This window comes from Pinus tabuliformis, chromosome 6 (genome assembly GCF_031772625.1).
Source record: "Pinus tabuliformis cultivar Carrire ecotype Pingquan chromosome 6, CPIR1, whole genome shotgun sequence".
Taxonomy (NCBI): Eukaryota; Viridiplantae; Streptophyta; class Pinopsida; order Pinales; family Pinaceae; genus Pinus; species Pinus tabuliformis.
This window is the reverse complement of record NC_142292.1, coordinates 1,231,487,079-1,231,502,342: the sequence shown is the minus strand read 5'-3', so window position 1 is coordinate 1,231,502,342 and position 15,264 is coordinate 1,231,487,079.

Here is a 15,264-nt window from a genome sequence, read left to right as displayed (position 1 = left end):
ATCGAAAAACATCTTTCCGTGGTGAAAAATGAACAAATTCATCCAAAAAAACCTATAAAAAGACTTTTTACCATGTCATTTTTACCATTTCACTGTTGAGGTTGAAAAAAGGGCTTTTGGCAAGAAACTTCCCGTGGTTGCTGCGGAAAATCCGACCGTCAGAATCGAACGCCATCTCTTCCAGGTATTTTACAACATCCTACTCTTCAATTTCATCCAATTAAAATTGTATTTTAGGTTTTAGTTTTGATTTTTGGGGGGTTTTAGGTTTCAAAATGCGCTCTGCGGTGGACGCAGGTGCCCTTCGAGTGACCTGCGTCCCCTGACTTTTTCCTATACAGAAAAAAGGTCGGGGGACGCAGCCCACCTTCAGGCCAGCTGCGTCCCGACGCCCTGTGTTCTAAACGCGGGGTGCGTCCTCCGCAAAACGCGGATTTTGAAACCCCAAACTCCAAAATCAACCATTCAAATTTCCCAAAATTAATTCTAATGCCTATTTATTCATGTGTAGGGCACTTACCATGCTGGATTGGAGAGAAAGAGAGCACGAGGAGGTTGATGAAGCTGCAATCGAACATCAACCTTCCCTGGATGCCCTAAAAGCGTGCGGGTTATATAAATACTGGGCCATACCGGGCATGAGGGCTCAGGTAAGATTCTTGGAATGGCTGGTTGAGAGATGGAACGTTCAAGAACAATGCTTTTACATCGGAGGGCACCAGCTCGAGATAGAGCCCTCTGATATATACTTTCTCACTGGCTTTCCAAATAGAGGCAAGCAACTCAATCTAGCTGGGACTAGGCCGGGTGGCCAATCCCTTGTTAGTCTCCGGGAAGATTGGTGCACACCATTCGAAAGGCGTGGAGATCAAACACATCTCTCTGCGTGAGCTCAAAGTTATAGCGTTCACGATTACCAGAATTTGCGGCGCAACCGCTTTACACATTGCTTCCGGGTCCCAAATGCGGATGGCAATTGACTGTTACCAAGGCACCATTTTCAACTGGTGTGATGCTGTGTCGGCTAATGTGAAGAGCCAACTGACTAAGGCAAAGAACGGACGACTAAAAACTTTTGGATATGGGCCTTTAGTCATGAGCTTTACCTTAGAGAGAGTTCCGATGCTGATCCCTCAGCAACTCACTGTTGATATCTTGGGTCCTCGGGAGCCAAAGCTGGTACGATGGGTTGCGGTGATGGCCCGGCATCCTGACAAGGGCGCGGCAGTTGTTCGATTTTCTAATAGTTACTTTCACTGGTTGGAGGACCAGGTTTTCTCGATCCAGGACTTTCCGTATGACGGAGTAGATTTTCGACATGATCCGGACATGGTTCTTCCACAGGGAGAACAATGGGATGACAGAGGTACTTTATTTTTCACAAGTTTTCAAATTATGTATATTTTTTTTTTGTTTTTATATATATCGTCTCAAAACTGACAGTAAAAAATTTCAAAATGCAGATGTTGGTCCACAGCGCCCAGCCAACCTCCGGCCTTTTGAGAGGAGACATCCAGTTGCACCGGTACCGGCCCCACAGGACGCGGCGGCTGCAGAGGTACTGGCTGAGTTGGAGCATGATCTAGAGCGTCTGACGGCGGATATGCCTGAGACTACTATGGATGATATTCCTATCAGGCTTCAGCGCTATGTAGTCGCTACGATAGATCCCTCTAAAGTGGAGGAGATAATGAAGTGGCCTGAACCCACGAATGTCATATAAATTCGATGTTTTTGGGCGCGATGCAGTATTGGAGAAGGTCATAGCGAACTTCTCCATTGTCGCATCCCCCTTGCACACCTTGACTAGCATGAAGCAGGCCTTTCAGTGGGGAAGAAAACAACAGAAATCCTTCGACACACTGAAATAGAAGATCAACACAACACTAATGCTTGCCTTACCAAACCTTCAACAGCCTTCTGAAATTGAAACAGATGCCAGTGGATATGCCATGGGTGTTGTATTGATGCATCAATGAAAGCATGTTTGTTACCATTCAGAGACTTTCTCCCAGGTTATTACCAGGAGTTGTACGCCTTGGTCCATAGGGTAAAGAAGTGGAAACGCTATATGATCATAAAGGAGACCATCATCCACATGGATCATCATCCCTTGCATTATCTTCAATGACAGACCAAGCTTTGGCAAGCCTGTCACTTCAGATTGATGGGATTCTTCCAACAGTTTCATTTGGTAATAAAATATAAGAAGGGCGCTAGTAACAAAGTAGAATATATGTTTTATCGCCCTCCTATTTCTGCATCTGTAGTTTTTCAAAATGCTTCTTTGTCATTAAAAAGTTATGTTGAACAATATGCTAACGATAATGATTTTAAAGAAATCTATGCAAAACTGACTCATGGATCACAGGTGGATAATTATTACTTGCAGGGAAATCTATTGTACCACCTTGGAAAAATGTGTATACCCAATAATGAGAGGGTTCATGTAATCCGAGAGGCTCATACCTCTCTAGTGTCTGGTTATTTTGGAATTGAGAAAACATTATGTCATTTGCAGAGATCTTGTTTTTGGCCTGATATGAAAAACATTGTGACTCGCTTTGTAAAGGGTTGTGTGTTGTGTTCTATTTCAAAGAATTCTAATAGAAAACTTGGGCTCTACACATTACTCCCTATTCCGAGTTGACCATGGGAAAGTGTGTCCATGGACTTTGTAGGAGGTTTTCCTATGTCTAGGAAAGGTCACGACTATTTGTATATCATTGTGGATAGGTTTAGTAAAATTTGTATTTTAATGCCTTGTAAAAAGCAGGTCACTGCTGATCAGACTACTTTTCTTTACTTTCAGCGTGTTTGGTTCCATTTTGGGTTGCCCACATCTATTGTGTCAGATCGAGACTCCTGCTTTCTTGGGGATTTTTGGACTAGCTTGTGGAGAATGATGGAAATTATGCTGAAAAGAAGTACAACATTTCATTCACAGACCAATGGACAGACAAAGATTGTCAACCGTACTATGGTACACTTGTTGTGAGGCTATAGTGGGAAACATCCCAATTTGCGGGAAAAATCCCAAGTTGTGGGAAACATCCAAATTTGCGGGAAAAATCCCAAGTTGTGGGAAACATCCCAAGTTGCGGGAAACATCCCAAGTTGTGGGATGAACAACTTCCTTATGTGCAACATGCATATAATCGAGCATCACATTCATCTACATAGAGCTCACTGTTCGAGACATGTTTTGGCTATCTACCCACGGATCCCTTGGACATGATCTTTAGGAAAGAGGAAGATGGAAATGGATGAGATGATAGGGGCAAACAACAAAAGTTCATTCAGCAAATACAAGTAATTCATCAAGCAATGTAGGAGCAGTTGGAGAAGAGTCAAGCTTAGTATAAAGCTCAACATGATAAGCACCAAGTTGACCATTAGTTTCAAGTTGGGAGAAGGTATTGCTCCATATTAGAAAAGATAGAATAAATGGAGAAAGGAAGAAAATGAGACCCATTAGATATGGTCCCCTCACCATATTGGCAAAGATTGGAGAAAATACTTTTCGTCTTGACTTTCCTGCTTATATGCAAACGTACTCTGTGGTAAATGTGGAAAACCTGGAGCTTTATGAACCTCCATTAATTATGGATATCGAGGAGGTTGAACAGCTTCCTACAGTGGATGATTTTGCACCCGAGTATCTATATAAGTTGCCCGAAGATATCATACTCGACCAGAGGACCAAAACTTCCCAATGGGGAGATGTGGAGTACATCTGTATTGGCTTCAAAGGTATGCATCCAAGCAGATCTCGATGGATGGATAAGGAAAAAGTGAGGGAGAAATTTACTCAGTTACCAATTAACTAAAAAGTATTTTGGTGGTCCAAAGATCTTAGTGGGGAGGATTGATCTAGGTTGATCTTCAGAAAAGTATTAGTGGCATTACAAAAGGCTCAAAAATCAAACTGGCATAATCTGGATAATCTTAGCATCGGATTGAAGTGCTCATCATTCGGATTCCAACGGTACAAATGGCACTCAAATCCAAGTCCAGATGACAAAGTTAGAGAAAGTCAAAGTTTTAGTTTGACTTGTCCAGGTAGTAAGGAGAAGATGGCATGGCATAGGGAGCACCACGTGGCAGGATGCCACTGGACCTTGCATATCACATATCGATAAAAATGAGGAGCACTTAAGGAAGAATCATCCCCTGGCATTCTTGGCTGCGGTTGTGATATTGCATATCGCAGGCCGGAGGAGTTACGAATCAGACCCGGTAGGACTTAGTTGTGATGTGATATACATCACATATCGCAATCGCACGAAAGGGTTGGTGCTTGTGAAACAGTTCAGGGGAAAAGTTTTGATTGTGATACTGTGATAATGGGCCCAAACCCGAAATGTTATACAGTGTGATTAATAAACCCGATGGGTCCGTAGATGTTGTAGAGTGCTAACCATTGTGCCAAGGGTTTCACACCTATGGCGATAATGTGACGAAAGTGTTAGACACAAAAACATTATGTTATATGGTGAATCTTCATGTCGGGTCCATAGTTATCACAGGATGTTGTGTCTAGGCATTGGAATGTTCGCCAATAAGTTGGAACCGCAGATGAACCCACCGTTGAAATGGGTTGCTGGACAATGGATTACTATTGCCGAAGGCTGGTTGCCATGAATTCTTCAGCCTTTCTCCCACCTTCTAAACTTGGGTATTATGTTGAAACTACCCCGATTTTGAGGGATGCCACCATGATATTATACATATAATTGCTGTGTCGGAGAAATGCAGTAGAGGACTGGATGAGTACACAAATTTTGTTGCATACAGCAAGCTGGAACCTTGCCTTGAGTAGCAAGTAGGTTTTGAGAAGGTTGCAAAAGGCTCGATTATCCAAATTGGGAGTTTGGATAAGCATTTTTGCACTAGTTTTCGCCAAGAGTTCAGTGGTTCTGTCTGTTTTCAAAGATGAGCTCTCCATTATCTTCCCATATATCAGATTGGAGGTATAAGGGTTGAAATTGATTTTTGTTGTACTTTTATCTCTTTTATGCCACTAATAAAAAGAAGCCCTCCCCACTATTGAGCAGGGCCTGGAGATGTAGTCCAAATTGGACAAACTCCGTAATCAAATCAATGTGTCATGGTTTTTGTGTTCTTCTGATTATTTCCGCACTGTTTACATGATTTTAAGTTCCATGGTTAATTAACTCTGTTATATGTAATTCGGATGCATCTCTAAGTAAACGATCTTGGATTGAGTGTACAATCCTAGTTTCCTATTACTAGGCTTACTGACTGAACACAATGAACAACCTGTGGTAAAATGTGACACACTTTCAAGCATACGAGGCTAGTAAAAATATCTCTAAAGATTTTCCGTTGTTCTACTTACACCGAAATGTCTAGCAATAAGAGAAGTGTGCGCTTCCCTTGTGACATTTACTCTCTCTCCCTATGGAATACAAAGTTTTCCCAAATGATGCAATAGATTATCATGTACATGGTAGTCTAATTCCTCAACTTGGTGGCCTTGACTCAAGTTTAAATATGCCTCTTCAAAGTCAGCATCATGTGCATATTACTCAACATAACATTTAGGAAAAACATAATGATTCTTGAGTAAAATGGCTGCATTAATACTCGGTCTAGAAATCATATCAGCAACTCTGTTATAAATACCTTTCATGTACTTGATTACTAAGTGGAATCGCTGTAAAAATCCCATCCAACGAAAGTGCCTTTATTGTTGAAATTTTGTTTGACATTGCAGATATTGCAAAGGTTGATGATCGGTGTGAATAATGGTTTCTTTTCCCGTCAAGTAATGCTTCCATTTCTTCACAATTTGCCCCAATGCATAAATCTCTTTATCGTACGTAGGATAGTTAATAACAACACCACTAAAAATCTCAGAATGAAATGAAATGGGCTTACTATGTTGTAAAAGAACTGCACCCATGGCGTAGTCACTCGCATCTGTTTGTATTTCAAATGGTTGTTTCAAATCTGGCAATGCTAAAACTTGGGTTGAACAAACATTTTGTTTTAAAGCATCAAATTCTTTTTGTTGTTTGGCTCCCCAATGGAAGACAACCTTCACGTTGGTCAAAGCACGTAGTGGAGCTGCTATGGAAGAAAAATTGGCAATGAACTTCCTCTAGTACTACGCTGCTCCCAGAAATATCCTCACTTTTGTAACTGATTTGGATATTTTTTCCAATTCACAATGACCGAAACTTTAGAGGGGTCAATCTTCATCTCACCTCCTCCAACTATGTGGCCCAAATATAGTAAGGAATTTTTCCCGAATTCACATTTAGACATCTTCATAAATAGTTTTTCTTTTCTCAAGACATCCAACACTTTCCTCACATGCTTAACATGATCTTCTCGTGATTTATTGAATACCAAAATATCTTCTAAATAGACAATTAAAAACTCATCAAGAAAGGATCTTAAAACATCATTCATAACTCTCATGAATGTATCTAGAGCATTGCAGTGACTGAAAGGCATAACCAGCCACTCAAACAATCCTTATTTGTTCTTAAAAGTAGTCTTCCAAATATCCTCCTTAGCTATTCTAACTTGATGCTATCCACTTCTCAAGTCTAATTTTGTGAAATATTTTGCATTCTTCAACTGATCTAGAAAATCATCTATTCTGGGTAGTGGGTATCGATTCTTTATGGTAATTTTATTCAAAGCTCAATAATCTACACACATGCACCAAGTTGCATATTTCTTGGGTACCAAAACAATTTGTGAACCACATGGCGAAGTAGAGGGACGAATTACTCCTTTCTCAAACAATTCCTCGACTTGTTTCTTAATTTCTAAACTTTCCATAATTGAAATTTGATACATACTGATGTTTGGGAGTGGACAATCTTGTTGTAGGTGAATTTCATTTTGAATTCCCCTTTTCGGCGGCAATCCTTTTGGTTCTTGCAACATGTCTTAATATTGATTGACCACATCAACCAGTTCATATTTCAACTTTACATCACAACTTGCAAAGGATTCAAGCTCCGTGTCATTCTTCTTCTTGATCATAGGGAGAATGAGACACTTGCTAGAATTGACCAGTCGTTTCATTTGCCTTATGCTTGCCAAAGACATATTACACTTCCTGTGATGGGCTCTTACAATGTACTCCAATTTTCCTTTGAACGGATTATATATGTTCTCAAATCAATGGAAAACGACCTTCCTATCATACAAATACGGGCTTCCCAACACAATTCCAGAAATGTCCATTGGCACAATGTCTAATTCGACTTCATCAACAAAATTGGTAGTGATTGCAAACCTAAAAACACATTTATGTGTTACCTGCAAATTGGCCTCCTTGGTTATCCATCCAACGGATACGGTTTATGATGAGGCACAGTTTCTAGATTTATGTTCTTGACCAAATCTGTAGAGATTAAATTTGCATGAGATCCACTGTCAAACAGCATATCGATTTTTGTGTGTTTGGAAATAACTCGGATATGGAACAACTCTATTCAATTTTCCTCATTTGAATCACTATTGCAGTTATGTGCTGCGCTAGTGCTTTCAACAACTTCCTCTTTGCTTGTTTTTTCCATGGATTTTCCCTTAGTGACTGTGGCTGTGATTTTTGTTTCATCTCTTGAGTCTGAACCCAAGTCTTGTGTACAACAATGTTTGTCCTCTATTTCCTTTTATTGTTAGATTTCTTTGGTCGTAATTCTGGATTAAGCTTCCAGCAATGCGCTTCATCATGGCCCTCTTTGGAACAATTCTTTCACATGGGTTTCTCCCCTTATATCTTAACAAAATCATTTTTCTTCTACTTTCCTCTAAATTTCTTCCCTTTTTCACCACTCTGGAATGGCTTCTTATTACCTTATTCTTATACATTTTTCCTTCTTGCTTCGAGGTGTGTAGCTTGAACATAGACCTCATCAAGATTCATGGGATTAAACATAATAATGGTATGACAAAGATAGCTATGCAAGACTATTATAGACATATTTGGGCACTGTAACCCCAAACTTATATGTCGATAAACTAGGGCTCTTTAAACCCTAAAAGTGTTTTTCATACCCTAAAAGATGATGGTCAACTAATTACATCATTCCCCAAAAGTTCCACCTGAAAAACCATCCAGAGTTGGCCTAAACTGGACCATACTGAAAGCTCCACTGTCAGGGTGCGATGCATATTAACTTCTACACTAGCCAGGTGTGATGCATACTGAAGAGGCCTTTTGTGGGGTGCAATGAGCGAGAATGGACAAATGTCCGAGATAGTTTGCTAAGTGGATGCTCATGGAATCTTCTAGAAATTTCTCCTATGACACTTGCCTCTCTGAATTCGCCAAAGGATGAGTAAAAGATCCAAGAAATCTTCAAGTGGAACCAAAAACAACAAGTGGAATGACACAAATCAAAAACCTAGAGATGACTCACACCCTTGCATAAATCTATAAATGGACCCCTCATCTAAGAGATCTGGAGGCTGGAATTTTGTAATTTGTAAGGTAGTGCTGATAGTTTGTGTCCGAGAAAGAAGCATTGTATTGTTGGGTGATCTTGCTTTTTATGAGGTGAAGAGGGCTTTGATGCTAGGAGGATGATGCTGGATCAGATAGCTGGGTTGTAATTCTCCCTTCTATTTAATAAAGTTCTTTGAGTTTTCCTCCATACAATTGTGTATTTGTGAATGTTGTTATTTGTGAATGCCATTGTATGTTCATTGTATTTTTTATTATGCAATGCTTATGATATAATAGATCGAGATGCTTTGATAGTTCTTTGTTATTATGTTTCTACAGGTACTCTCCAAGCGGGATAAGTACGGAGAGGAGTTGCAAGCTCTGTCAATGGGGAGAGAGATCAAGCAAGGAGTTAAGCAGAAGATCCAGGTTGGTTCCTTTGCCTCTCTCTTATCTATCATACATAGAGGAAATAGGAAATTACTTTAAACTGTTTGTTTCTATGGTAGCTGCCAATCCTAGAGGGATAGTTGATCAAAGAGACACTAGTTTTCCCAGAAACAAAATGGCAACTCCACTGGGGAGCGAATAGATGTTTGTTTGTTATTATTGTTTGTTTTCTAAACTATAGAAGAAGCCTGAAGTTAGCTAGATAGCCTTCAAACTGCCCTTGCTCTACAATTGCATAGTAGATGAATGTTGCTTCAGTCAATCTCCGGTTTAGTTTATGAACTGAACAGTTGACTTACAAGCATTCTAGATGCCCTTTTGGTAGCTCAGTAACCTCTCAAGATCATTCCTTTGTACTTTTCTCTTTACTGTCCATCATAGCTCAGCGTAACTCACTAAAATTAGTTGCAAATTTGAGCCAAAACCCAATTCAGTTGCGCTCCCTGGCCCATCGCATTGTCTATCACTGTCTACCAGTATGCATCGCACCTCTCGAGTCTAAAAGGTGAGATGCATCACTGTTTCTGTGAAGCCTAGGTGCGATGACTAACTGAACCTATTTCCATTCTTGAAATTTGGGGTTTTTGTCCTTGTTTTCAGCTCTGTTTAGTTGTTTTGCTGCTTATGAACAGTACCTCATTACTGAAGCCTCCTTGCATCAGATAGATCAGCCTCCATTGATTAGGATTAGTAAATGTTTTTATGTATTTGTCCATCATTTACAGTCCTTTGTCGAAAAGTTTCTTAAATCGATATGTCGTTTTGGTACAAAAAGTGTTGTAACTGTCGTTTTGTGTCAAAAAGAGAAGTGTCGTTGAGTCTTCCTTCCCTGGATATTTAATTGAACTTTTTGTCATGTATTTGATTTGATTTTTTGATATTTGAAGTGTCGAAAGCATTTTCTATTCGAAATTGAAAAGTGTCGTTTAGTCTTCCTTTCTATTTTGAAAAAGAAATTGTCAAAATATCGCTTTGAGTAAAAATATTTCAGATCTTTGCTCTACTTATTTTTCCTTTTTTCACATTTTTCACATTAAGGGGAATGAAAAACAAATACATGCATTTGCATTTGCATTTAGACTGTGTGTGAAAAATGATTTAGGAAAAGTGCATTTAGTGTGTGTTCTTTGCTCTTTGTTTGAAAGAATTGTAATCTTCTTTCCTTAGTAGCTAGGATTTTGATTGATCAAAATAAACAACGATTGTTTGTCATTGTATATTGCATTTTTAGGAATTTCAAATCAACATCACGTGGTGAACCATTCAAAGGAAAACTTTTAAACAACTCTAAAATAAAATTTAATGAACTTAACAATGCTTTGGAACTTAATGCAACACATCTAGAGGTCTAGGCTAGAGACGTGTTCCGGCGTCGTAAAATCTAGTGCTATCGTTTTCATTGAAGGTTGGGTGATTCCTCCTCCTTGATACGACATGCTAGCACGAACTTGTGCTCCCCGTATCGTTGAGTATATATTGGGAAACCACAATAGGCTTATATCCTTTATACATAAGAAGTCATGTTTGCCACCCTATCAATAGCAATGCACTGAACACAACATTCGAGAAGATTGACTGTCGTACATAAGTACTTGGTATTTTCTCTTTAATTTATCACCAAGGTGTATTTTGCAGTTTTGCGATTGGTTTTGTAATCCCTTTGTCTAGATTTCCAGAGTAGTCACTTTCGTTCCTTTTTGACTCTTTAAAAGAAAAGGTCCATCTGAGCACTTATCACTTCAAGCTCATTAAAAATAGAAGGGGACTAGAGTAATCTTTAGCTTTTTCTCGACTCTTAAAAATTGAAAAAGCAAAGTTGTGTCAAAGCATCATTAAAATTTGTTTAATTTGGAATAACATCTTTTCCCCATTAATTTTGAGTTAATCAAGTAATCGCAATCATGGAAGAAAGTCAATCAAAACCCCGTCGTTCACGCAGACTAGCGAGTCAAATTCATCTGGTTTATTTGAAACTTTTGTTTCAACATCATCAGAGACTACAATTACTCCGATCATTTCTAGTAAATCTGCCTTTAGTGAAGAAGTTCCGCAGTTACAAGAGGACATTCGAACCGATCCTAGTGTAATGGTAGACACTTCTATACCTAAAACAACTCCATCTAAAGTTGATCCAGAAATTGAAGTTCACTTGGCTGAACATCTGGAAGTTGAGTTCCAAAATTCAAAAGGTGTCACCCCTCCAGTATCTGTCACTGCAGAAGCTATACCTTCATCGGCCCCAGAAATATCTTACAGACCTGACGGACTACCTCTTCCTCCTGGTCTGATTGCTATAGAGGAGATAGTAGAGGATCCTCAAACCAGTACCCCATTACATTTTGGAACTGGGATTCATCTGTATCCTTCTACTCCTGAGTTTGGTTCTTTTAATCATCCTTCATCGCAAGTTCTTGTCAAATTGCTAGAAAATCTTTTGGATAGACTAAATATGTCTGAGCAACCATCAACATCTAGGAATGTGTCATCTGATACAGCTACGGCAGAGCTTCCTGCTGCCATTCCTACAATGTTTGTTGGTATACCATCTGTCCCGGCTAGTTACCAATCACTAGCTGGAGTCCATTCAGGGGTTGTTTCGACAACATGGTCTGTTCCTATTTGTTCATAAGGAGTCTCGTCTGGTATTTATTATGTTGAAACTCAGCATGTTGATCCGGCATGCCAGTATCAATTTGGGAAGACCAGTCTTCAAAGACTGATATATCTTTTGAACACTGGACTACCACCATATGGAGGGCAATATGATTTTTCATTGTTCCCTCCTAGAGAACAACCATATGAGAGTTTACAACAAAATTCAGGTCAAACTGGAATTACATCCAGCGGATGGGTACCAATACTACCTCAACAACCAAGGGTTGTATATTCAATGCAACTGATCCAACCTGTGTCAAATATTCCCACTACACCTGCTATTGTGACTGTGTCGCAAGTACAAGAACTGCCTGTTGTGTGTCAACTTCAAGTCTCTTAGGTTGCAATACAACAACCTCTTGTCTCTATGGCTCAATCACAACCTCAGGTTAGTGCTTCCTTACTTGGGATGACTCAGGCTATAACAAGTATAATCACTCTGCATCTTGGTCAATCTTCCAGTATTGGGCAACAACAAATGGTCCAACAACCATAGCTGGTACAATACCAACAACCGCAATTCTAGCAAACCTATCAAGGACCTCAGCAACAAGGCTTTGTAGGTAATGGACAACCGCATTTTCAAAACGGTTATCAACAACCATACTATAATGGTTATGTCCAACAACCTTATCAAAATTACCAGCATAAAATACATTATGCTAATATGCAAAGACCTACTGCTCAGGCGATTCCATCTTATCCTAGGTATGATTCGCCTAACCTGAATCAACAGTTGCCTTTTGTAGCAACTCTAGAATTACCAGATTTGAATCAGCTGACTAATGATCCAATTGCATACGCCCCTTGGTGGCCAACGATTCCTCATAAACTTCCCTCCAATATTCCTAAATTCAATGGAAATCAGGTGAAGATCCATCGAATCACGTAATGACTTTTCATTTGTGGTGCTCATCTAACACCCTCAATGATGATTCAATTAGGCTTCACCTTTTTCAGAGAACGCTCACTCGTCTGGCAGCAAAATGGTACATTAAATTGCCTAGAGCTTTGTTCGATAACTTCAGCATCCTTGCCACTACTTTTCTAACCCACTTTCAGTTACCCATAAGGTACAAAACAGGAACAGAACTCTTTACCAATTTTAAATAGACCACGGCCACTCACATATCCAATCATATTCATGAGTGGCGATGTCATCGTCGAATGGTAAAGACGTATGTTCCTGATCAGCTTTTAGCTGAGTGGTTTATTAAGTCCTTATTTCCTTCTATAGTTGAGGACATGGCAAAAGGAGGAGTTGTCACTGAAGAGCAAGTCATTGTTCGTGCCCAATATTTATACTTGATCTATCAGTCTGGCACACTCTAAGACAAAATTCCTGACGCTTCTAGACAAGAATTTTCCATTCCACCCCCTCCTAAATCAAACAGGGACTCTCACACTGGTGATGGTGTGATAGGTGACACAAGAACGCAAACCGCAAAGGCTTCATCTAAAAAATCCCTTGTAGTTTCTAGTCAAAAAGCAAATGAAAAACCTCTTGCCTCGGAGATTAATGTCATGTCATCTGACAAGGGAAAAAATCCAAAGCAACCAGGGGGAAAGAAGAAAAGGAAAAATAATAAGAAGAAACAGGAGAATGCAACTCCTAAAAAATCTTCTGGAAACCCTATTGGGCAAAAGAAACCTCATTACCCATGTTTCATATGCGACAATGAGCATTTCATGAAATATTGTCCACATCGAGCTAAGGTTGTGAAATTTTTAAAGACTTCAAATACCTCAGCAATGTTGAATGATCCGTTTCCGAACCCAGAAACCAATCTGGTTGCTATCAATCAAGCTTCCCCATCCCAAGTGCTTATGATATCCATCTCAAAACAACAAAATGAGATTCCATCTTATCCTGGGTATGATTCGCCTAACCTGAATCAACAATTGCCTTTTGTAGCAACTCTAGAATTACCAGATTTGAATCAGCTGACTAATGATCCAATTGCATACGCCCCTTGGTGGCCAACGATTCCTCATAAACTTCCCTCCGATATTCCTAAATTCAATGGAAATCAGGTGAAGATCCATCGATTCACGTAATGACTTTTCATTTGTGGTGCTCATCTAACACCCTCAATGATGATTCGATTAGGCTTCACCTTTTTCAGAGAACGCTCACTCGTCTGGCAGCAAAATGGTACATTAAATTGCCTAGAGCTTCATTCGATAACTTCAGCATCCTTGCCACTACTTTTCTAACCTACTTTCAGTTACCCATAAGGTACGAAACAGGAACAGAACTCTTTACCAATTTTAAATAGACCACGGCCACTCACATATCCAATCATATTCATGAGTGGCGATGTCGTCGTCGAATGGTAAAGACGTATGTTCCTGATCAGCTTTTAGTCGAGTGGTTTATTAAGTCCTTATTTCCTTCTATAGTTGAGGACATGGCAAAAGGAGGAGTTGTCACTGAAGAGCAAGTCATTGTTCGTGCCCAATATTTATACTTGATCTATCAGTCTGGCACACTCTAAGACAAAATTCCTGACGCTTCTAGACAAGAATTTTCCATTCTACCCCCTCCTAAATCAAACAGGGACTCTCACACTGGTGATGGTGTGATAGGTGACACAAGAACGCAAACCGCAAAGGCTTCATCTAAAAAATCCCTTGTAGTTTCTAGTCAAAAAACAAATGAAAAACCTCTTGCCTCGGAGATTAATGTCATGTCATCTGACAAGGGCAAAAATCCAAAGCAACCAGGGGGAAAGAAGAAAAGGAAAAATAATAAGAAGAAACATGAGAATGCAACTCCTAAAAAATCTTCTGGAAACCCTACTGGGCAAAAGAAACCTCATTATCCATGTTTCATATGCGACAATGAGCATTTCATGAAATATTGTCCACATCGAGCTAAGGTTGTGAAATTTTTAAAGACTTCAAATACCTCAGTAGTGTTGAATGATCCGTTTCTGAACCCAGAAACCAATCTGGTTGCTATCAATCAAGCTTCCCCATCCCAAGTGCTTATGATATCCATCTCAAAACAACAAAATGATGCTTTGATATCAACAAGGAATAAAGATTGCGGGAATCCACTGTCGTCAAACAACAAGGCTACAGATCAACCCAGTAGTTCGACAACCACTTCGCTTGAAGTTGTTCCGCCCATCATTCCTAAATTAATAGTAAAGCCACCAAAGGGAGTCGTTCATAAATCAACATTTAATCCTCATGCACGAGCTACATAGAATTATAATATAGTGGAGGATCTGGCTCAATCGCCATCCGCTATGTCGACACTTGAAGTACTGCAAAATTGCCCCTCCCAAAAGCAAGATTTGTTATCAGCAATAGGTGGGATTGACCCAACAGATTCCAATCTTGTGGCCTTTAATCATAAAGGATATACAACTCAGTTACCAGCCCAACTCACTTTCCTTATACAGGTAAAAGCCCTCAATAAAACTGTTCATCAAACAATCATTGATGAGGGGGCATCTACCTGTATTATTTCAATGAGTTGCTGGAAAAATTTAGGTTCACCACCCTTGTCGCAATCATCAAAGACATTAAAGGCATTCTATGGAAGAACATACACGCCATATGGGATTTTAAGTAACTTGCAAGTTGAACTGGGGGGCAAGACAGTAGAGATTGAAGTCGAGGTCATTGATGGAAACCTTGATTACAATATCTTACTGGGAAGACCCTGGATTTATGCTATGGCTGCCGTTGTGTCTACATATTTTAGAAAG